This window comes from Amblyraja radiata, chromosome 22 (assembly GCF_010909765.2).
Source record: "Amblyraja radiata isolate CabotCenter1 chromosome 22, sAmbRad1.1.pri, whole genome shotgun sequence".
NCBI classification, from domain to species: domain Eukaryota; kingdom Metazoa; phylum Chordata; class Chondrichthyes; order Rajiformes; family Rajidae; genus Amblyraja; species Amblyraja radiata.
The window spans coordinates 22905706-22930404 of NC_045977.1; the positions used below are offsets into that span (position 1 = coordinate 22905706).

At 45.5% G+C, this 24699-nt stretch overlaps 1 long non-coding RNA gene across 1 annotated transcript; it reads right to left on the reverse strand.

Moving 5' to 3' along the window:
* Positions 1-71: 71 nt before the first annotated feature.
* On the reverse strand, positions 72-22787 carry LOC116985727. The gene is made up of 3 exons (XR_004415339.1): positions 22765-22787; positions 18756-18758; positions 72-180 (listed from the first exon to the last, which is right to left on the reverse strand). It is a non-coding gene; the product is annotated as an uncharacterized LOC116985727 (long non-coding RNA).
* Between the last annotated feature and the right edge of the window lie 1912 nt (positions 22788-24699).

A 24699-nucleotide genomic window follows, 5' to 3' on the forward strand; every position in this document is an offset into this window, starting at 1 on the left:
ACACCGCTGATTATCGCTGATCATCCAAAATCGGTACCCCATTCCGGCCTTTTCCCCATGTCCCTTGATTCCCTTAGCCCTAAGAGCTAAATCTAAATATCTCTCCCGACAGTGGCTAGAAATGCCCGCGGTCGGGGCTCCAAGCAGTGACCTTGAGTTCACAAGAACAATGAAGACAGGCTCCCCACTCGAATTTAGTTTAAAGCCAACATATCTTATTCTTATCTTATTCAAGATATCTTATTCTAGCCGGGTGGTATCGGTGGAGTTCTTGTTGTAGGTCGGTTCATCACACAGGGACACACTACCCAGCAAAGATTATAGAGGCGCTCCTCTAGTATCTTTACTACCCAGTGCGTGGGGAGCACAGTCAGTGGCATCATCGGGTGGCGCCGTCTTTTCGCCTTTTTTGTTATTTTTAATGTGTTTTAAAAAGTATTGTGTTAACGTTCTCTGGTTTGTTTTATGTGTGGGGGGAGGGGAGTAGAGGGGAGAGACTTATTAAAATCTCCTACCTTGCCGGAGATGTGATTGTTTTCCGGATCGTATCTCCGGTTGCTCTGTGGCCTAATATCATGGAGCTGGCGGCCTTGCTCGAGATTGACTTTGAGCCCCACCGCGAGGCCGTGGACTTATCATCGGAGCCTGCGATCCCTTGCCTGGGATCGACGCTCCAACCGCGTCCCTCCTGTGGATTTCAACATTGAGGAGCTCACTGTCTCGGGTAGAGACTGATGTCGGGAATCCCCAAGCCGCAGGAGGTTCGATCAGCCCCGACTCGGGAGTCAGATCACCCGGCGTGGGGAGCTGAGGTTCCTCCCCGATGCGGGAGCTTGATCACCCCGACAACGGAAGGTTCGAGTGCCCCGACCGCGGGAGAACAAAGAAGGGAAGAGGATTGAACCTTTTTTGACTTCCATCACAGTGAGGAATGTGGGGGAGTCACTGTGGTGGATGTTCATGTTAAAAAATTTATTTGGGTGTCTTGTTGCTCTTTATTGATATGACTGTATGGCAATCTGAATTTCACTGTACCTTAACTGGTACATGTGACAATAAACTGACCTTGAAAACCTTGAAACCATAAGACATGGGAGCGGTATTAAGCCAATCGGCCCATCAAATCTGCTCTGCCATTCCATCATGGCTGGTTTATTTTTCCCCCTCAACCCCATTCTTCTGCCTTCTCCATGCAACATAGAAAAATAGGTGTAGATGTAGGCATTCGGCCCTTCAAGCCAGCACCGCCATTCAATATGATCATGGCTGATCATCTAAAATCAGTACCCCGTTCATGCTTTCTCCCCATATCCCTTGATTCCTTTAGCCCTAAGAGCTAAATCAAACTCTCTCTTAACAACATCCAGTGAATTGGCCTCCACTGCCTTTCGAGGCAGAGAATTCCACAGATTCACAACTCACCGGGTGAAAAAGTTTTTCCTCATCTCAGACCTAAATGGCCTACCCCTTATTCTTAAACTGTGACCCCTGGTTCTGGACTCCCCCAACATCAGGAACATTTTTCCTGCATATAGCCTGTCCAATCCTTTAAGAATTTTATATGTTTCTGTAAGATTTCCTCTCATCCTTCTAAATTCCAGTGAATACAAGCCCAGTCGACCCATTCTTTCATTATATGTCAGTCCTGCCATCCCAGGAATTAACCTGGTGAACCTACGCTGCACTCCCTCAATAGCAATAATATCCTTCCTTAAATTGGGAGACGAAAAATTGCACACAATACTCCAGGTGTGATCTCACCCGGGTCCTGTACAACTGCAGTAGGATCTCCTTGCTCCTAAACTCAAATCCTCTCGCAACATGCTCTTTGCTTTCTTCACTGCCTGCTGTACCTGCATGCTTACTTTCAGTGACTGATGTACAAGCACACCCAGGTCTCATTGCACCTCCCATTTTCCTAATCTGGCACCATTCAGATAATAATCTACCTAAAGTGGACACAAAACGCTGGAGTAACTCAGTGGGTGAGGCAGCATCTCTGGAGAGAAGGAATGGGCGACGTTTCGGGTCGAGACCCTTCTTCAGACTGATGGCAGGGGAGGGGACAAAGATAGAAGGTAGTAGGAGACAGTAAGACTAGTGGGAGAACTGGGAAGGGGATGGAGTCAATGTTCATACAACTGGGGTGTAAACTACCCAAGCGAAATATGAGGTGCTATTCCTCCAATTTGTGCTTGGCCTCACTCTGACAATGGAGGAGGCCCAGGACAGAAAGGTCAGATTGGGAATGGTAGGGGAAGTTGAAGTGCTGAGCCACCGGGAGATCAGGTAGGTTAAGACGACTGAGCGAAGGTGTTTAGTGAAACGATCGCCGAGCCTGCACTTTGTCTCGCCGATGTAGAGAAGTTGACACCTGGAACACCGGATACAGTAGATGAGGTTGTAGGAGGTGCAAATGAATCTCTGCCTCACCTGGAAAGATTGTTTGGGTCCTTGGATGGAGTCGAGGGGGGAGGTAAAGGAGAGATGTAGGTGCGGTTGCAGGGTAAAGTACCCGGGGAAGGGAAGGTTTGGGTGGGAAGGGACGAGTTGACCAGGGAGTTTCTGTGGAAAGCAGAAAGGGGTGGAGATGGGAAGATGTGGCGAGTAGTGTGATCCCGTCGGAGGTGTCGAAAATGTTAGAGGTTTATATGCCGTATGCAAGGTGAGGACAAGGGGGACCCTGTCCTTGTTTCGAATTGGGGGGAGGGGGAGCAAGAGCGGAGCTGCGGGATATCGAGGAGACCCTAGTGAGAGCATCATCTATAATGGAAGAGGGGAACCTCCGTTTCCTAAAGAATTAGGACATTTTCGATGCCCTGATATGGAACACCTCATCCTTGTCACAGATGCGCGTAGAGAGAGGAATTGGGAGTAGGGGATAGAGTCTACAGGAAGCAGGGTGGGAAGAAGTGTAGTCAAGGTAGCTATGGGAGTCAGTGGGTTTGTAGTAGATGTGTCGGTCAATAGTCTATTTCCTGTGATGGAGACGGTGAGATCTAGAAACAGTAGGGAGATGTCGGAGATGGTCCAAGTGAATTTGTGTACAGGATGGAAATTAGTGGTGAAGTTGTTGAAGTCAGTGAGTTCTGCATGGGTGCAGGAATTAGCACTGATGCAGTCCTCAATGTAGCGGAGGTAGAGTTCTGGGATAGGGCCAGTGTACACCTGGAGCAGGGATTGGTCGATGTACCCTACAAAGAGGCAGGCATAGCTAGGGCCCATGTGAGCGCCCATAGCTACGCCTTGGATCTATAATAATCTACCTAAACTCACATTTATCCACATTATACTGCATCTGCCCACTCACCCAATCTATCCAAGTCACCCTGCAGCCTCATTGCATCCTCCTCGCAGCTCACACTGCCACCCAGCTTTGTGTCATCTGCAAACTTTGAGATGTTACATTTAATTCCCTCGTCTAAATCGTTCATATATATTGTAAATAACTGGGGTCCCAGCATCGAGCCTTGCGGCACCCCACTAGTCACTGCCTAACATTCTGAAAAGGACCCGTTAATTCCTACTCTCTGCTTCCTGTCTGCCAACCAGTTCTCTATCCTTGTCAATACCCTATCCCCAATTCCATGTGCTCTAACTTTGCACACTAATCTTTTGCGTGGGACCTTTACCACTCTTGCTAATCAAGAACCCGTCAATCTCCACTTTGAAAATACTCAACCACTTGGCCTCCTCATCCGTCTGGCTATGAATTCCACAGATTCACCATCCTCTGGCTAAAGAATTTCCTCCTTATATCCTTTCTGAAGTCCTTTTAGTCTGAGGCTGTGTCCTCTGGTCCTAGACACTCCCACAGGAGGAAACATCAATTCGGTTGTGCTTACATTCTTGTGCAATTTCTCATGGCAAAACACAGAACCGAAAGGACAAGGCCATTCGGCTTCTCAACTCTGCTGCACCAGATAACAAGATCATACGTATCCCCATGTTGCCTGCTTCCTCTGTTCACCTGATCAGCTATCCATATATTAGTTTAGAGATACAGTGTGGAAACAGGTCTTTCAGCCCACAAGGGGCAATTTACAGAGACCAATTAACCTACAAACCCACACGTCTTTGAGATGTGGGAGGTGTTGAATGAACCAAGCATACTCACTGATCTGGTACAACAGTATTATTGAGTAATGCATACAACACACTACAGCATGCAACTTCTACTGTGCAGCAGCACTGACTGCCAGCATATGTCGGGTTGCGATAATATGAACAGTGTGGTAGTAGACGGACCTTATAATAATAAAGCATTACATTGGTTAGTAAGTAAAGTAACCAATCTACATTTTTCGTTGTAGGAATAAAAAGTGAAACACATCTAAAATAAAGTGATAAATAAGAATAAGTACATTATTAGGTGCTGACTGATTAATACAGTAACCGATCCCCCCTGTCAGCACTCACCAGGTATGAACACGGCTCTTTTGCGGAACTGTGGATGAAACCCAAACGGCCATAGCCCTTGTTGGTTTGAAGGCGAACGACTTACCCACTGGAGAGAGGTCTGCTGGACTTATCGAAAAATCGCTTTTGGGTATTGCGTTTTAGCTGGAGTTGTTTCTCTACGGCAAGTGGTGAACGAACCTGTGGCTGCAGCAGTTGTTGGGGCACAGGCATTGCAGCACGGTTCTGTCGGGACATCAGGCGTTGGGCAGGAGACCCCAGTATTGAGTCATAGACGATGTTTCTTAAATTGAGCAGGTCCAAGTAGACATCGGATTTTGCAAGGTGTGAGCGCTCCATTAATTGCTTGGCGCTCCGGACAGCCTGTTCTGCAAGTCTGTTTGACTGTGGGAATTCTGGACTGCTGGTGACATGGCAAAAATCCCATCGTTAAGCAAAGTTTTTGAAACACTGGCTAGTGAACTGACTGCCGTTATCTGACAAGAGGCGTGCATGGGCACCATGTACGGCAAAATGGCGCGAAAGCTTTTGGATGACTGCATCGGATGTTATGCTTTGGAGCAGGTCGATTTCGAACCAGCCCGAATACGAGTCAACGAGAACCAGATACTGTTTGCCACACCACTCGAATATGTCAGTAGCAAGGTAGAGGAGGAACAGGGTGTGAGAGCAGGGGCTGCACCTGTTGGTGTGGCATCAGGCTGTTGCAGACGGCACAGGCTTGAACTTTCACGCGCACAAATTTGGTCATTCCGGGCCAGAAAACATGCTCTTTGCTCGTAGTAAGGTTGCTTCCATGCCAGGGTGATCCCTGTGGATGGCATCAAAGTATTTGTCCCGTAGTGCAGCTGGGATGACTGCTTTGTGATCCTTGATTATGATGCCGTCCTGCAGTACCAGTTCGTCGTGAACCAGGTAGTATGGGCGAATAGGAAGTGGGGCGCGATATTGTTTATCTGGTCAGCCACGCCGGATGACTGAGGACAGTAGCCGTAGAGTTGTATCCGCAGCCGTATGCTCTGCCAGGTTGCTTAGGCATTCTGTAGGTACGTACGACACTATAATTACTGTGAACTGGTTGTTTTCAGATGACTGTTGCTCGCAGGTTTTTCGTGGGGCTCTTGATAGCGTGTCAGCCAGATGCAAGTCCTTGCCCCTTTTGTAGACTAGGGTAAAACCAAAACTCTGTAGCTGCATCATCATCCGTTGCAGGTGAGCAGGAGCAGCATGAATGGGTTTGTTCAGAATGGTGACCAGCGGTTGGTGCTCTGTTTCACATGCAGTGTCCTTGTGAGTCAGTTGAAGTAGGGGGGCAGATATTTTGCTGAGGTTGGGAATGAATTTCCCCAAGTAGTTAACCATTCCCAGGATTCTGCAAACTTGTCACGTTAGTGGGAACTGGCATCTCGTTGATGGCAATGGTCTTGGAGGGGTCAGGTCTGAGGCCATCACTGGTGAATACGTGTCCGACATAATGGACCTCCTGGCGCGAAATCTGCACTTCGAGGGTTGGGGTTGAGCTTGAGATGGATGTCTTTTGCACGATCCAGTATTTTTTTCAATTTGCATCATGTTCAGCCAATATCACGTCCAGCAACGAGAATATTGTCGACAATGATGGCACAAGGATACCCCGTAAATAAATGTTCCATTGTACGTTGGAATACTTCGCTGGCAGAGTAAATAAAATTTGTAATAGCCAAAGGGAGTGCTGAACGTGGTGAGATTGGACGAGTCGGGGTCCAGCGGAATCTGCCAGAATAAACTTTTGGCATCTAGAATGGAAAACACAGAGGCACTGCCTAGCTGGGCAGCAACTTCCTCCACCGTGTGCATCAGGTAGTGCGGGCGTTTGATCACTGTGTTCAGGTCTCTGGGGGTTGATACAAATTTGGATTTCTTCTTTGTTTTTCTTTGTTGCAACCACCATGGTGGAAACCGAGTCGGATGGGTCGGTAACCATGGCAATGACACCCAGGGACACTATCCGCTGGAGCTCATTGTGTACTCTGTCACGCATAGCATGTGGAATGCGGTGTGGTGCTCGTACGACCGGTAAGACATTTGCATCGGTGACAATATTGTATTTGATGGGGAGCTTCCCAAATAGTTCCTTGTACTGGAAAAGTATCTGCTGGGTGGAGCCCTCGGCAGGAGATATTTGATGGACAGTAGGCCCAAAAGTTACCAGTCCTAGGTCCTGGCACGTGTTAATGCCAAGCAGAGTTGCAACCTTCCCACGGACAATGAAAAAGTTCAGCTTGTGAGCTTGTGATGCTAGGTGGCAGTTCAGCTCAGCTTCTCCAATTGGATGCACCTGCCCTCCCCTATAGGCTAACAAAGTGGCCAAAGTGTTTACAATACGTTTGGCATTTTTGATCCATGTAAATTCGGATAATGACATGACGTTGCATTTGACTCCGGTGTTGATCTTTGCAACAGTAATGCTATTGTTGACACGAAGTGAGACCTCAGGGTCGACTTGCTTGTTAGTGGAAGCAACCAGGGAGTATATGTTATGAATGTTATCTTCAAGCTCGGGAAGAGCGACTGGAGGAGTTGCTGGTAGCTCTTGGTACTCGATATCAGAATCTTCATGTTTTAACAGGTGTACAGACTGCCTTGGAAGCGAGCGATTTCCATGGGCACGGCAGCATTTAAAGAAATGGTTTCTCCTTTTGCAATAATGGCATAGTTTTTCAAAGGCCACAGTTAGAACACTTTTCAATAAATCTGTGAGATTGTCGAGATGTATTAGATACAGGGAGAAGTTGGACAGACTTGGATTGTTTTCTCTGGAACACAGGTGGTTGAGGGGAGAATTAGTATATAAAATTATGAGAAGCATAGATAGGGTAGACATTCAGAACCTTTTTCCCAGGGTGGAAGTGATAAAGACTAAGGACACAGCCTAATGCCCCTGTCCTACTTAGGAAACCTGAACGGAAACCTCTGGAGACTTTGCGCCCTACCCAAGGTTTCCGTGCGGTTCCCGGAAGTTGCAGGTGGTTGCCGGAGGTTGCAGGTCGTGGAAGCAGGTAGGGAGACTGACAAAAACCTCCAGGAACCTCCAGGAACCGCACGGAAACCTTGGGTGGGGTGCAAAGTCTCCAGAGGTTTCCGTTCAAGTTTCCTAAGTGGGACAGGGGCATTAAGGAGATAGAGGCAAAATTTAAAGGAGATGTGCGGGACAGGTTTTTTACACAGGTGTTTAAGAGGCTTTTAGGCACATGGATATGATGGGAAAGGAGCAATATGAATCACAGACAGTGATTAGTTTATTTTGGCATCATTTTCAGTATGGACACTAGCCAAGGGCCTGTTCCTTTGTACTGTTTTATGTTAGTGTAAATGCATGGGAATATATACAAATTACTGAGGGTGAACAGCTGAATTTGTGTGCGGATTGAAACTGAATGGCCTACTACTGCTCCTATGTCTGATGAACTTCACTTGCCATGAGTGGCCGTCCATAGCTGGTCAGGTAATGCTGACCACTGCACGATTAGTCACACAGCACGATCCCACAAACAGCAAATGGAAGAAGGGCCAAATGCTGTGTACTTGGGGGTGGTGAAGAGCAGGTTACAAGGACACTGAGAACATCTAAATCTTCAATGCCTCCCTGACTCCAGTAGGAACATTAAATTCTTCAGTTTTAGATCACATCCTGCCCTCTTTTTTCCTCTCTCTTTCCTGTACCCCCCCCCACACGCACACACCCTGATGTGCACCCATTTCATCAACTGTCCTGATCCCTTCCCCTCCTGTTCCATTCCACCTATACCCCTCTCTCTAGCTTTACGTTTCACCCTTCTTTCCATATCCTGCATTTTTTTTATCTCTGGCCTCGTCCACCCATCTGCCATCGTCCACCTCACCTGCTCTCCGCCTTTGCCCAGCTTTGTCCTGCCCTCACCTCTTTTCCAGCTTTCTCCTCCCTCTGCTCCTTCAGCCCGAAGACAGGCCCTGACCTGAACGTCACTTGTCCATTCCCTCCACAGATGCTGCCTGATCCACTAGGTTCCTCCAGCACTTTGTTTTATGCAAGATTCCAGCGTCTGCAGTTCTTGGTGTCACTCTCTGACGTAGTCTGTCTATTCTAATATTCATGCATGGATCCTCTGAGAAAACAACTTTCCACTGTAACAGTGCTGTATAAATGGAAACATAGAAAGTAGTTGCAGGAGTAGGCCATTCGGCCCTTCGAGCCAGCACCGCCATTCAATATGATCATGGCTGATCATCCGGAATCAGTACCCTGTTCGTGCTTTTTCCCCATTTCCCTTGATTCCATTATCCCGAAGAGCTCTATCTAACTCTCTCTTGAATACATCCAGTGAATTGGCCTCCACTGCCATCTGTGGCAGAGAATTCCACAGATTCACAACTCTGGGTGAAAATGCAACATATTGTGTTTAGCACAGCAAGCTGGAAGATTCATTTCCAGGGAAGGGGATGGAGAGGAAAGATGATCACAGAATGTGTGATTGGACAATTATGTGTTTAAACGATTGTGATGGAAGTTATTTGTTGATGATGTTCCACAGATGTAATGCACAGTCATTTATTGGGTTAGTAATAGTCCTGTAAGTAGAGTATTGTACTGCAGGAAATAATGGATTCATAGCCAATGTAAAGCTGGGTCTTACAGATCTTTCTCGAAGAGGCAGAGCCAGGGTCATGAGTTGATCACAAACCACACAGCAGCCTCCCAGACTGTGGTTTGGTGAGCATGTGACTGATGATGTGGGATCTCTGTACACAGCACCACTCCTGCCTTCCGGCCATCTACTTCTCTGCTCCCTTCATTTGTATTTTCTATATTACTTTCTGTTTTCTGCCCCTTCCCTGCTCGGGAAACCAGGGGTTTGATTCACTCAAGAAGCATTTTGGATGGGCGGGTGGATTTTATGAATGAACATTATTGCAAAGGGCATCAGTGCCTGTCACTAATACGTGACCAGCACCCGTCTGATCGATTGTAAGATACAGCAGGGTCATTGTCTCATTGTCTTCCCCCACACCTACCCCATTCATGGAACAGTACCCCCTTCAGATCACAATCTCCATGCCGAACATAATGCCAAGATAAACTAATCTTTGCCTGCACATAATCCATATCCCTGCATTTACACGTGCCTATCCAAAAGCCTTTTAAACACTGCTATTGTATTTGCCTCCACCACCACCCTTGGCAGCGCATTCCAGGCTCCCACCACCCTATGTAAATAAAAGTGCCTCGCTCATCTGTTGAAATGTGACCCTCTAAATTAAAACTTTGCCCTCTACTTTTTGAAATTTCCACCCTGGGAAAAATGTTTTGATCATTTACTTTATTTATGCCTTTCATAATGTTATGCACTTCAGGTCTCCCCTCGCCTTCCGATGCTCCAAAATAAAACAATCCATGTTTGTCCAACCTCTTCACTGCAGCTAATATCCTCTAATCCAGGCAGCATTCTCGATGCTCCTCTGCACCCTCTCCAAAGCCTCCACATTCTTCTGTAATGGGGCGATCAAAACCCTACATAATACTCCAAGTGTGGCTTAACCTACAGTAAGTTTTATAAAGCTGCAACATGAACTCCTGATTCTTGTACTCGATGCTATGCAAGCATTGCCTAGGACTAATGAAGGCAAGCATACCATACACATTCTATCTACTTTTATTTCCCCATTCAGGGTGTTTTTCACTCAGTTCCATTTCCATTTTAAAACGTTTCCACCAGTTCATCAGCTTGTGTTTAAGCATTTCTCCCTCCCCCACCCAGTCCCACCCTTCCCCCTCATTGTGTACCACCTGCCACCTCTGTCTCATCCCTCCCTCTACACTGCCCTGATGCAGGGTCTCGATCCACAACATTGAACATCCTTCTGCCTTTACAGATGCTGCTCAACCCATCCATTTCCTCCAGCAGTTTCATTTTCTCCTCTGGCTCAATTCTTGGCCTGCCCTGAATGGTATGTCAGGGTTTGAATGTTCAGGGATCCTGGGTTCAGCTGAAGGAACAAGACTTCTCTCTCCACATTTCCATTCTCTCTCCAGTGTAAGTGCTGACCTGAAACACCACCTACCTATGTTTTAAAGAGATGTTGCCCAACTCGCTGAGATACTCCAGCACATTGTGTATTTTATTTTTAAAAAAGAGATTTTATTGTTGACTCGTGGGCTGCAGTGGCTATGAATCCTCTTTTCATCCATTGATTGGAGTTGATGGAGTTGAAATGGCTCATGGAATTAATGAACTGAAGACTGATTTTGAGATTTACTGCCAAAGGGTTCATGTGAAGACAACTCCTGACTCTTGACAAATTTCAATCTATAAAAGTTAACAAGATTAAAATTCTTTCCTTTGTGGTTGAGATCATCGGGAAGTGGGAGGAGGTGCTTTTGATAAAGAATGAGCAATGTCTGCCTGAGGTACCATCAAACCCAGGGAGCCCTGACACTGAGAAGTGGGGGTTGGTTCCCAACACCTCAAACCAGCAAATTCACTTAGACCCACAACAGATAATGTTCCCAGCCCAGGGCTTGATCTCACAATCACAGAGCCGTTTAGCATGGATACAGGCCATTCTGCCCACCACGTCCATCCTGTCCCTGAAAGTTAGTGGCACAGGTAATAAAATTGACAAATTCCACAAGAGTGTATGAAATGCAGTCGTTGGTCTAGCAGAGAAAGTGGTGCTGTGCCACAGGGATCGGTGCTGGGTCCACTGTCATATACTATTTATAGTACTGTAACGATTTGGATGCAAATAGCATGGTATATTTGTGGATGACACTAAAATTGGTGGTATATTGGACAATGGGAAAGGTTAACTATCATTACAATAGGATCTTGATGAGAGGCAGATGGAGTTTAACTCAGATAAATCAAGGTATTACAGTTTGCTAGGGCAAACAAGGGCAGGACTTACACCAGTAAATGGTAGGGAGTGTTATAGAACACCTAGCAAACATATCTCCATATCCAGACTACTGAATGGTCCTTTCATAAGCTTAGGATGTATTACCGATCTTCCAAACTAATTAGACATTTTTATCTACTCTACACTTCCTCTGTGGCTACAACATTATATTCTACACTATTTATGTTCTCCTTTGCACGGAATGTACTTTATATGGCTTAATTTGACTGGATAGCACGCAAAACAATATTTTCCGCTGTATCTCAGTACGTGATAATAATAACCCAATACCAACACGAGGGAAGCACTATGGAGCAAAGATCTGCTGCAGAATCTCAGAACAACCCAAAACCTAAGAATGATACTGCCTGTGTTTACAAGAGACAAGGTATTGCTTTCATTGTACACAATCCTAGTTTACAGTGTACAACCCATAATGATGGTCATACATTAGTCTGCAGATTTCAGTAAACTTACATCCAAACCATTGCTGGTATACACGGACTTCATCTACAAAAAGAAGTAGAGCTACGATTTGATTGAAGAGCTTTTGTCTGATTCAGAGCCTTCACCGAAAATGTTAACTCGGAGACACAAAGTACAGATGCTGGAATATTAAGCAAAAATCAAAGTGCTAGAAGTGTACCACAACAACATTGAAAATACATTTGGACAGGTATGTGGATAGGAAAGGTTTAGAGAGATATGGGCCAAATGCAGATGGGGCATCTTGGACGGCATGGTCAAGTTGGGCCGAATATCCACAGCTGTATAACTACATGGAATGAGCTGCCATCGGAGGTGGTAGAGGCAAGTACATGACATTGGTTAGGAAAGGTTTAGGGGGGTTACGGACTACACGCAGACAAATGGGAATTATGAGAAGTGTGGGTAAGTGGGTAGACAGTCAGAACCTAATTCCCAGGATGGTAATATCAAAGAATAGATTTAAGGTTAGAGGGACAAAGTTTAAAGGAGATGTGTGGGGCAAGATGTGTTTAAAAACAATGGTGGGTGCCCAGGGGTGGCGATGGAAGCAGATCTAATAGAGGTGTCTAAGTGGCTTTTAGATAGGTATGTGGATTTGCAGGGAATGGAGGGATATGGATCAGGTGCAGGCAGAGGAGTTTAGTTTAAATTGGCTGCATATTCGGCAAAGACATTGTGGGCCTGTTCTATGTACGGTTTTGCGTTCCAGGGTGTGAGCAAGATTAGGCAACAGTACACTTGATGTTCAGAGGAAGGAAAGTCGCACATTGTTGAGGGATGGAATTAGTTGAGACGTTACACAATGTGCCTTAACGTTGAGAGGAAGTGGGAGAGCTCACAACACAGCAACAGAGCACGTGAACAGAAGTCACACTCAGCAACTCCTTTTACACTAGACTATTTACTACTTTGCCAAGAAATTAAGTCAGCCGCAATTTTGCAGCAGGTGATGCAGATGCTACTGGAATGCAGAAACAGCCAAAAACATGGAGCACATTTCACAATAGTGTCCCATGAAAATTATTTCCAAATAGAAGATCTGGTTAATATATAAACCCTCTTCCTGTTTTCCACCTTTCCTTCTTCTTTCAGTAGTGCTGAAGGTCAGAGATTTCCATCGCAAGTAATCCATTTGCTGGAAACATAAGCTGAAAAGAGAGCAAGTTTCTGTTCTTGTTTCAACCCTCAGCAGCAGGAGATGAAGTTGTGCAAAAAGTAATGAATAATCACATCTACCTCACACTAGACACACAGCGCTCCCACACACAGACACACACATGCACACTGCACCGCGCCCCCACACAGACACACACTGCACCGCGCCCCCACACACAGACACACACTGCACCGCGCCCCCACACACAGACACACACTGCACCGCACACTCTCAGACACACTGCACTGCGCTCCCTCACACACACACAAACTGCACTGTGCTCACATACACACACTGCACTCTCTCTTAGATACACACTGGACTGTGCTCCGTCACAGGCACACACTGCACCGCGCTCCCTTACTTAAAGGATTTCTCCAAGTTTTATGTTCAATTTTCCATGCCCTTTAATTTTCCGAAATCTCCGAGTTGTCTGTTAGATTCCTTGGGGACCACTGTATTTTGCTCTTCCCCAGAAATGAAAACATTCTCTCTGCATCCTCTATCAAAGCCTTTCAGCATGTTAAACACCTGTTAAGTCACCTCACACTCATTCCTTCTCAGGAGCAAAGTGGCATTGTTAGTTCATACTTTCCTGACATGTAAATCTTTATATTTCTGATACCATCTCTATAAATAAACAAACCTCTGCAGTTCCTCTATATTAATTTGTAATACCGTGACTGAAACTAACCTTCAGTGGCCCTCGCCAAGTTGTGATTCAGTATGTGTAGGAAGGAACTGCAGATGCTGATTTATACCAAAGATAGACACAAAATGCTGGAGTAACTCAGCGGGTCAGGCAGCATCTCTGGACAAAAAGAATAGGTGACGTTTCGGGTGGGAATCCTGCCTCAGACTGAAAGGAGAAGTGGGGAGGGGAATAAACTGGAGGTGAGAAAAGACCAGAACAAATCAGGGTTGGCAATGGATGACCTTAGGAAGGGTGTAGTCCATAATGACCCATTGTTGGCTGGGGACGATTTGATAACAAGAGGGATACAAGGATGCGAACAGTGGAACTGGTAGGACGACTAGGGCGGAGGAGGGGGGTGGGTGGAAGTGGAGAGGGGAGGGAATGCAGGAGTTACTTGAAATTTAAGAAATCAATGTTGTAAGTGGGTTGTAAGCTGCCCAAGTAAAATTCAGCATATATTTTATACTTTTAGTTTATCCTTCTAGAAATAAACTTGCCGCTTTATTTTTTACTATGGTCCTGCGAATCTGTGGCACAACTTCAGTGACTGTTGAATTTTACATCGAGATCCATTTGTTCCTCTGCACAAACAAAACTATCAGCTTCTGGATAATAAGCCTCATCTCTTCACTCCCTCTCACAAATACTACCTCACCATTATGTTTGACACATAGAATGGTAGATATCTTGAACTCTTTGCCAGATTGACAGTAGAGTCAGCTACAATCACAGGGTTTAAGAAGCATTGGCACTTAAATAGGCAAGGCACAGGACGGTATTAATTTAATACAGGCAAATGGGATGAACGAATGAATGAACAAATAAAGATGGCATGGATGTGGTGGGCCAAATGACCCGTTTCTGTGCTAATTATTTGCCCATTCTACATGTATGTTAAACATCTTCCAGTAATTTGCATTTTCTGCCCTCAGCTAGCATTAAAGATAGTTCAGAGGTCTCCAATGAGGTAGATGGCTGGTCAGGATGGCTCTCTCGTTGGTGATGGGACAGTTCAGTTGCCTGATAACAGCCCTTAGACACGCCTATCTTGGGAAACAGACTGGCTAACTTTCAGTGGAGCAGTAGAATAGAAGTACAAGTATGTCTCTCATAATTATACATACCTCTATCATGTCACAGTTCAGTCTCCTTTGCTCCTGGGAAAACAGACCCAGCAAATACAGTCTCTCCTGATAACTCCAGCCCTCCAACATCCTTATGAATCCTTTCTGCAGTTTCTCTAGTTTAATCATATCATTCCTATAATATGGTGACCAGAACCAGGGTTGTGGAGTCGATACCCAAAACACCAGACTCTGACTCCTTGATTTCTTGTGTACGACCCCCAGGTATAATAATTCTAAATCTGCTATAATGACATTACGCAAGATGGCAATTCATAAGAACTACATGAATCAGTCTGAAGAAGGGTCTCGACCCGAAACATCGCCCACTCCTTCTCTCCATAGATGCTGCCTCACCTGCTGAGTTTCTCCAGCATTTTTTGTCTACTTTAGATTTTTCCAGCATCTGCAGTTCCTTCTTAAACATGAATCATCAGGCTACCTTTTAAACCCATGTCCTTAAAGTTTTGAGTCTAATGGTTGTAGCTATGCTATTGTGGCTTTTTTAATTATTTATTCTTGAGGAAAAATACATAATTAATTATGCTAAAAGAAAAAAAAATTACATACAGGACTATGACAAAATTAAAATTCCATTGAATTAAATAAAAATTATAAAAGCATTACTCCAAAATGTATTAAACTAAGGTCACAGGTAAAAGCTAAATGGCTAAATTGTGACAACAAAATTCTCAAGTACAATAGAAATTAAAACTAAATGCATAGGTAGTTAGGTTTGCTACAAAAGTACATACCTAAAATTTATTAATAACTTGTGCTTAGGAACAGAATTGCTCCTGCCAGATCCTCTTTCATTGAAGCTCTTAAATCTGATTTAATTATTTTCGGTGCGGAGAACAGTCTCTCCACGCTGACCTGAGTGGGTGGTATGGCTGTTACTATCATAGCTGCAAATTTTACTATTTCTGGATAAGCAGGGATGACTTCTTGTTTAGATGCAAGTTTAGATGAGCAATTATATTTCTCTACTTCTTTTAAATCACCAAGAAAGTCTTGCTTAAATTCCATTAGTTTGACATCAAAAGGCTGCCTGCGCACATTTAATGTTTTAATGTGAATGCTTTGCTCTCAACTGTTCAATTTTATCTAAATATTTTGCAAAAATCTGATTTCATCATTTGAAAAGGATGTGAAGGATTTGGAACTCCCATCTTCATTTTGTGGTTCTGACCTTTCAGGTAGTAGCCCTTTTATCCGAAATGCAACATCACAGAGGGCCTCTTTTGCTTTAGCAATTTGATCTTCGCTCAACAAGATTCAGTTCATTGGATCTATGTAGATAGCAGCTAACAAGATCTGATTTTCAAGTAGCAGACCCTCTTTTTTCTTCATTGACAATACAATTCCTTCAGCAATTAATCCTCCAGCTTTGGATAGGTGAAATATTATTTTTTCCCACTCCCATAGGAATGTTCCAGGAGTAAAATCATCTGCTTTTTGGTGACTGCATAAGGGTGAGCAAGCGGAGCTTCTAATTGTGATACCAACCTCCATTGACTTTTAGTTATTAAGACACTGGGATTATCAATGTCTTCTAGAAAGGGTTTCAGGTCAAGCAAACGCTTAACCATCATATACAGTATGTGCTGCCCCAGCGAGTTGCTTGGTCCAAAATAGCTCCCTTCCCTGCACGTCTCTGGAGGATAGCAACAATTTTAGAGATCCTGGCTGCTGTGGCTACTTGCCTCCCCTTACCTATCAGAGTAGCTGCATGGATTTCTTTCAATCCATCTCTTATTGCTAGTTGCAAAGTATGTAAAGCACAACGCATATGTTGGATTAGACAGAGCTGAGATGCCTCCTCAACAATATCATCTAGTTTCATCATTGTGTTCTATTTCTGCTGTTTCAGTTTCAGAATCTACATCAGAGATCTCCCTTTCAGTAGTGACTTTTTCTTCTTCAACTTTATTAATCTTTTCTATTGTGCTTAGCATATTTGAAGCATTATCAGTGACGATGCATAGAATCTGGTCTTTCTTAATTTCAAAATCTTTCGAAATTCCTTCCACTAAGTTCTAGAGATGAATGCTCTCATGATGTGCCTTGGTGTCCTTTACTCCTAATGACTGAGTTACTATTTTATTGTTTTCATCAACAAATCTCACATTGATGGCAAAATAGTCAACTCTGTGATGAGTGGTGGGTGGCATCCATTTTAATGAAGATGAACCGCCCCTTAAGAGTTTTTCTAAGCTTTTCCTTTTCTTTCTTGGCTTCTTCAAGTACCTGTATAACATTTCTGATACTCTCCCTTGCCAGAGAAACTCCTAGTTTCTTAGCCATTTGTCCATTTCTCTCGGGTGGAAATAAAGTATGCGGTATGTTTAAAAGGGGGGATTTTTTCCGATTTACATAGTCTCTGAAATTTATGTTGAGGTTGGAGTCGGTGTCGGGACTTTTGTACCGATTCCGACTTCAGCAGCATCAAAATTGCTCCGACTTCGACTACACAGCCCTGACCAGAACTGCATGCAATACTCCAATACAGCCTAACTAACATTTTGTACAGCTGTAACATGACTTCCCAACTCTTGTACGCAATACTTCAACCAATGAAGGCAAGCATAACATGTGCTTTCTTCACCACCCAGTCTATCCATGTTGCCCATCTCAGGGATCTATGTACCTGCACTGTCATACAGGTTTTGTCATACTTCCAGGGCCTGCCATTCACTGTGTATATCCTGCCCTGGTTTAACATCCCAAACTTAACGGCACACCGCCATCCCCTCACGCACTTTCCCAGTTGTTCTAGATCTTGTAACCTTAGGAAACTTTTGCTATCGACTATGCCATCAATTTTGGCGCAACCTGAAAACTTTCTAATCATTAATGTTTCTCATCCAAATCATTAATATATACGATAAACAAGGGATACAGCATCTCTGTGGCACACCACTGGTCACAGGCCTCCAATCTATAAAACAACTCTCCACTACCACCCTTTGCTTCCTACCACCAAGCTAATGTTATGTCCAATTGGTTACTCACCCTGGGTATCATGAGTGCTGGACCCAACTACCTTTCTTCCCCCCTGAAGTCGGAAATTGGGATATTTGACCCTCCATGTTCTAGTTTGGTTGCAAATTTTACAAATATAGATTTTCTAAAGACTTTCAATAAACATCTATAATAGTTTCCCTCTCCCCTGACTCTCAGGCTGATGAATGGTTTCGACCCAAAACATACCCTATTCTTTTTCCCCAGAGATGCTGCCTGACCCGCTGAGTTACTCCAGCATTTTCCGTCTGTCTTCGGTGTAAACTAGCATCTGATGACTAAGGTCAGAAGGGGCAGAGCAAGGGATGAAACAATAGAATGGCTTCAAGAAGGGAAATAAAGTGGATGAATGATTGGTAGTGGTGTTCCACATGGATCGGTACTGGGACCAATGCTGTTTAGAGTTTGCATCCCAACTTGATGATCTTTAATCAGACTTTACTGGACTGTCTTGCACTATAAGTTGTACCATTTATCCAGTATCTGTGCACTGTGGACAGGTTGATTGTACAGTTGATTTTGTTGACTGAATAGCTTTTCACTGTACCTCTGTTCACGTCACACAAAAAAATACTAAACTAAGACTGGACGACATAGGTTCAAGGTGAGAGGGAGGAGGTTTAAAGGGGATAAGAGGAGTAAATTTTTCACACAAAGCTTAGTTGGTAACTGGAATGAACTGCCAGAGGCCATGGTAGAGGCACGAAGAGTAACATTGTTTAAAGTAAATCTGGGCATAGAAACATAGAAAATAGGTGCAGGAGTAGGCCATTCGGCCCTTCGAGCCTGCACCGCCATTCGATATGATCATGGCTGATCATCCAACTCAGTATCCCATACCTGCCTTCTCTCCATACCCCCTGATCCCTTTAGCCACAAGGGCCACATCTAACTCCCTCTTAAATATAGCCAATGAACTGGCCCCAACTACCTTCTGTGGCAGAGAATTCCACAGATTCACCACTCTCTGGGCGTACTTAAATGAGTAGAGAATAAAGGGATATTTGAATTATGTAGGCAACTGATATTTGTATGGTTAGCACAGACACAGTGAACAATTCTATGGCTCTCTGACCTCCTGTAGTAATCTCCGAGGCCTGGGGTAACTGATTTCCAACAACCTTGTGACCACCTTGTTTTGGGTAAGGTCCATCTCCTTGCTTTCATCCTCCTGATCTACTTGGGTCCATGCACACTGTTCACCTCAACCATATCCTGTGGTGCAGTGTTCCACATTCTCAGCACTTCCTACAGAGGTTAACCCCAAGTTCCTGGTTCTCTTTGTGACTTCTGTATGTTTATACCCCTGTCCTTGGAGTTCCCCCACATCTATTTTGTCCACCCTCTGACCTAATGGTCACTCCTCAGCCTTACCCTGAGATAGCCCCAGCCTATCCCCTACTGTCTTCTGAGAATTACAGGTGTTCACTTCCAGTCTGGACCATGTAAATCAGTTTACACTCTCTCAACAATGTCCAAACTGTGAGATTCAGATGTTTGTGCAGGGGCTGGCAAGTAAGATTAACCTTGGCCTGACTATCGCCAATGGATAATCTAGGACATCACCCATGCAAAGACAGTTCAGCGCCGGAACTCCATCTTAAGCAGGGATGGGGTCTCACCCAAGCTCAGGGTTTAGGTTTAGATTTATTAATGTCACATGTACCAAGGTATAGAGAAAAGCTTTGTTTTGTGTGCTCTCCAAATAGATCAGATAATATGTGTAGGAAATAACTGCAGATGTTGGTTTAAATCAAAGGTAGACACAAAAAGCTGGAGTAACTGAACATGACAGGCAGCATCTCTGGAGAGAAGGGTTGGGTGACGTTTTGGGTCGAGACCCTTCTTCAGATAATATCATACATAATAATCAAGTCAAACTTAAGTACAAACGTAAGAGCAAAGGGAAAGATAGAGTGAAGAAAATAGTTTTCAGCATTGTAGTGCATCAGTTCCATTGATAAAATCCAAGGTGAATCGGACAGAACCCTAGCTTATGGAAGGACCCTTCAGAAACCTGGTAAGAGGGGAAGAAGCTCTTCCTGAATCTGGTGGTATGCACTTTCAAACTTCTGTATCTTCTCCCAGACGAAGGTGGGGAGAAGGAGGAATGACCGTGATGGTACCAGTCTTGCCAAGTGCTCAACACACGCAGAAACTCCCCTCACCGCTTTATTTCTGGTCAGCTATGGGATTCCATGAGATCATTCATTAGGTAACGCTTTCCTCTCCAGACAGTTGATGAACTATCATTGCACCCCAAACAGTTTCTTACTACAAGGAACCCTTCTGTCTATGTGTGTCTAACACAGCGCTTCATAAGCCAGAATAGACACAGATCCCTTAGTGCATTAGATTAATTGGTATGAGTAATGAGAGAAGTTGGGGATACATAGATACATAGAAAATAGGTGCAGGAGTAGGCCATTCGGCCCTTCGAGCCTGCACCGCCATTCAATATGATCATGGCTGATCATCCAACTCAGTATCCCGTACCTGCCTTCTCTCCATACCCCCTGATCCCTTTAGCCACAAGGGCCACATCTAACTCCCTCTTAAATATAGCCAATGAACTGGCCTCAACTACCCTCTGTGGCAGAGAGTTCCAGAGATTCACCACTCTCTGTGTGAAAAAGTTTCTTCTCATCTCGGTCCTAAAGGATTTCCCCCTTATCCTTAAGCTGTGACCCCTTGTCCTGGACTTCCCCAACATCGGGAACAATCTTCCTGCATCTAGCCTGTCCAACCCCATAAGAATTTTGTACGTTTCTATAAGATCCCCTCTCAATCTCCTAAATTCAAGTGTTTTAGTTCGGTAAAAACCAATGGTTTGAAAGTCATTATTGACTTGGTTCATGAGGATTCAACTGAAAATAAGTTATTGGAATTTCCATCTAGGTCCCTTGGACACTTGGAAGGTTTCATTGATTAGCTGTCCAGAATTGCTGGCAAACTCAATGAGGCTGCAGAATGCCACACAAGGGCAGTGGAGGCAATTCTACTAGCGCTGGAGTGGAACATATTGTCAAGAGTTATTGTCATTGTCACATAATTGTTCATGGATGGAACGAGATGGGATAAAGACCTTGCCTGGAATGAGAAGTCCAGCACTATCCCAATAAGCACTGTCACATGTTTGGAATCTTTACACTCAACTCTGTTTAGGCTTTAACAGGGTGTTCGGTTCCAACAGCCTTCCCCATCAGAGTTCTTGGGGGAATATTGCAGTGTAATCCCCCAATATTGCAAGTGAAACCCCAATCGTTGGGTCACGCACTGTGGAAAGGTCGATACCGAGGGAGCAGCACTGTGGGAGAGGCAGTTCTGGGGACGTTTTCAGAGAGGAACTACTGAAGAGGAGGCACACTGCTGGATGGGTGATTCCAAGAAAGTGCTGTATAAATCGACGGGCAGTATTGAGGGAATCCTGAACCCAGCTGCTGACCTTCAGATTAGACATTAAATCGTTTGCCCTCTCAAAAATCCAGGGCATGTTTTACAAAAATTCAAGAACATTTTCTGGACATCATGGTCAATAGTTACCATCAGCTTACATCCTATAATGGATGAAACGATTACTACTAGAGGGCACAGCTTTAAGGTGAGTGGGGCAACATTTAAAGTGTGGGACAAATTTTTATTTTGCATAGTGAATGATGGATGCCTGGAACAAGCCACCTGGGGTGATGATGGAGGCTGATACATTAGTGGTGTGTTGGATAGGCACATGGATATACAGGGATAAGGATTATATGCGGGCAGAGATTAGTTTAACTTGGCATCATGTTTAGCACAGACATTGTGGGCCAAAGGGCCTGTTCCTGTGCTGTACTATTCTATGCACCTCTACTTACCATGAAGTTCAACTCAGCATTGATGACTATTTGTACTCAATGTACAGGTGTCAACTGCTCTACATCAGTGAGACCAAGCGCATGCTTGGCGATCGCTTCGCCCAACACCTCCACTCAGTTCTTTTTTTTAATTTCAAAATATACTTTACTCGAGAAATAATTATATACAGTACAAGATCCATACAAAACCCCATCCGACATTCTCGAAGACTATACATACATTCTATACAGTTTCCCCAAATCATAATTTTACCCCACACCCTTGCCACTCATGTGGCCCACTAGCGTGGAATCCCTTCCCTTATTTTGAGGGGCTTCTCCACCACACCCTGCCCCCCATGACACTAGACTGTGGTCCTCCCCCACCGAGCCTTGGCGTTGGCTGCACCGAGATTCAGTGTGCGTCCCCCAGCATGTGCTCCTGCAGTCTGCAGCGGGCCCTGGCGGACATCTCGCTCCGCTGGATGGTCAACAATGCTCGGGCTGACCAAAGAGCATCTTTCACCGAGTTGATGACCTTCCAGCAGCACTCGATGTCAGTCTCTGAATGCGTCCCTGGGAACAGTCCTCTGTGAAGCAGGTTGTTCGGAATAAACCGTGACAGGGACCACTGCAGACCTCTCCAGTCTCTCTTTGCGAATCCACACTCTGCAAAGAGGTGGGCAACCATCTCCTCTCCATAGCAGCCATCCCGAGGGCAGCTTGCGCTGGTAGTGAGGTTCCGACGGTGCAGGAAGGATCTGACTGGGAGGGCTCCCCTCACCGCCAGCTAAGCCAGGTCTTGGTGCTTGTTGATGAGTTCTGGCGATGAGGCATTTTGCCAGACAAGCTGGGCAGTCTGCTCTGGGAACCACACCACAGGATCCATGGAGTCATTTCCCTGCATTGTCTGCAGGACGTTCCGTGCTGACCACTGCCCGATGGACTTGTGGTCAAAGGTGTTGGTCCGGAAGAACTTTTCCACAGACGACAGATGGGGCGGCAATGTCCAGCTGACTGGCACATTGTGTGGCATTTGCGCCAGGCCCATCCTTCGCAACACCTCAGCAGGTAGTGACACTTGGTGCTCGCGTGCCTTGGCTCTACGCTCCGCCTGATGCAGCCACACACGAAGGTTGCCATCAGGGTGAGGGCGACGTTAGGCACGCTTTTACCCACCGTTGTCTGCTGACTTGTGCATTGTGGCCCGTCGCACCCGGTCCATCCTCGACCCCCAGATGAACTGGAAAACGGCTCAGGTGATCCATGTGGCGTAGGAGGGACAGGCCACACTTGCGCCAAGTACAGCAGCCCGAGAGCACCTCACACCTGATGACCAAATTTTTCCCTGTTATGGAGAGGGAGCGTTCCACCCTGGCTCCCGTGGCCGACTCAAACTGGTTGCAGACGCTAATCAATCTACGGACTGAACCTGGATCCGAGCAGAAGACGGCAACATCGTCCATGTACAGGGAGGTTTTGACCTGAGTGCTCCCACTGCCTGGCAATATCACTCCTCTTATGCTCGCGTCCTTCCTGATGGACTCGGCCAAAGGTTCAATACAACAGATGACCAAGACAGGGGAGAAAGGGCAATCCTGCCTGACTCCAGACCTGACGGGTAAGCTGTCTGATTCCCACCCATTGATTAGGACTGCACTACAGATATCGGTGTAGAGCAGTTGGATCCAATTTCTGATTCCCTCCCCAAAGCCCATTTTGGAGAGCACGTCCCTCATGTACGTGTGCGATATCCTGTCGAGGGCCTTTTCCTGGTCCAAGCTGACGAGGCAGACATCCACCCGTCTGTCCTGCACGTAGGCAATGGAATCTCTCAGCAGCGCCAGGCTGTCTGAGATGTTCCTGTTAGGTACAGTGCAGGTTTGGTCTGGGTGGATCTGAATCTGAATCTGAATCTGGATCACCCGTCCCAGAGCAGACTTGACCCGGTTGGCAATGGTCTTAGACAGGATCTCATAATCAACATTCAACAATGTGATGGGTCTCCAATACCTTATATCTTTCATCTCCCCCTTCTGCTTGTAGATTAGGGTGATGCTGCTCTTCCTCATGGAATCTGACATGCCACCGGCTAGAAGCATGTCCGCTCAGTTCGCATTAACCAACCTGACCTGCCGGTGGCTCAGCACTTCAACTCCCCCTCCCATTCCGAACCCGACCTTTCTGTCCTGGGCCTCCTCCATGACCAGAGTGAGGCCCACCACAAATCGGAGGAGCAGCGCCTCATATTTCACCTGGGTAGTTTACACCCCAGCGGTATGAACATTGATTTCTCCAATTTCAGAAATTCCTTGCTTTCTCCCTCCTTCCCCTCCCCAGCTCTCCCACAACCTACTGTCTCCACCTCTTCCTTTTTCCCCGCCCACCCCCCCTCCATCAGTCTGAAGAAGAGTCTCGACCTGAAACGTCGCCTATTCCTTCGCTCCATAGTTGCTGCCTCACCCGCTGAATTTCTCCAGCATTTTTGACTACCTTCGATTTCTCCTCGGCTACCCTCACCCACGTGCATGGGAGGATTCAGTAAACAAGAAGCAATAAGGGCTACTTCACTGAACTGTGGCCATTCTTTGTGTAGGAACTGCGGATGCTGGTGTTCCTTCTCTCTAGAAATGCTGCCTGTCCTGCTGAGTTACTCCAGCATTTTGTTTCTATCTTCTGACCATTGCTCATTACCATGGCCCGCTGTTTCCCTCCACTGGACCCATTGCAAACTGCAGGAAGGAGAAAACATTTTCAATTGGTCAGAGACACTAATTGGCAGTTATATATTGACCATGAGTCAGTCTGGTCAAACGTCTTGCCATTTCTAAATGGATCAGACTATGCCCTTTGCATTAATGCACACTTTCTTCCCACTGACAATGTTCGACTGAATACTTTCCCATGACGACTCAGTAATTCTTTTGGCCTCACACTCAAGTCTTGGCACAAACACAACAGAAAGTCAGCCAAGAACAGTTAATATCTCCAGAATTAATGGGGTGGGTCAGATGGTTTTAGTAAAGGTCTTCTATCCCCATG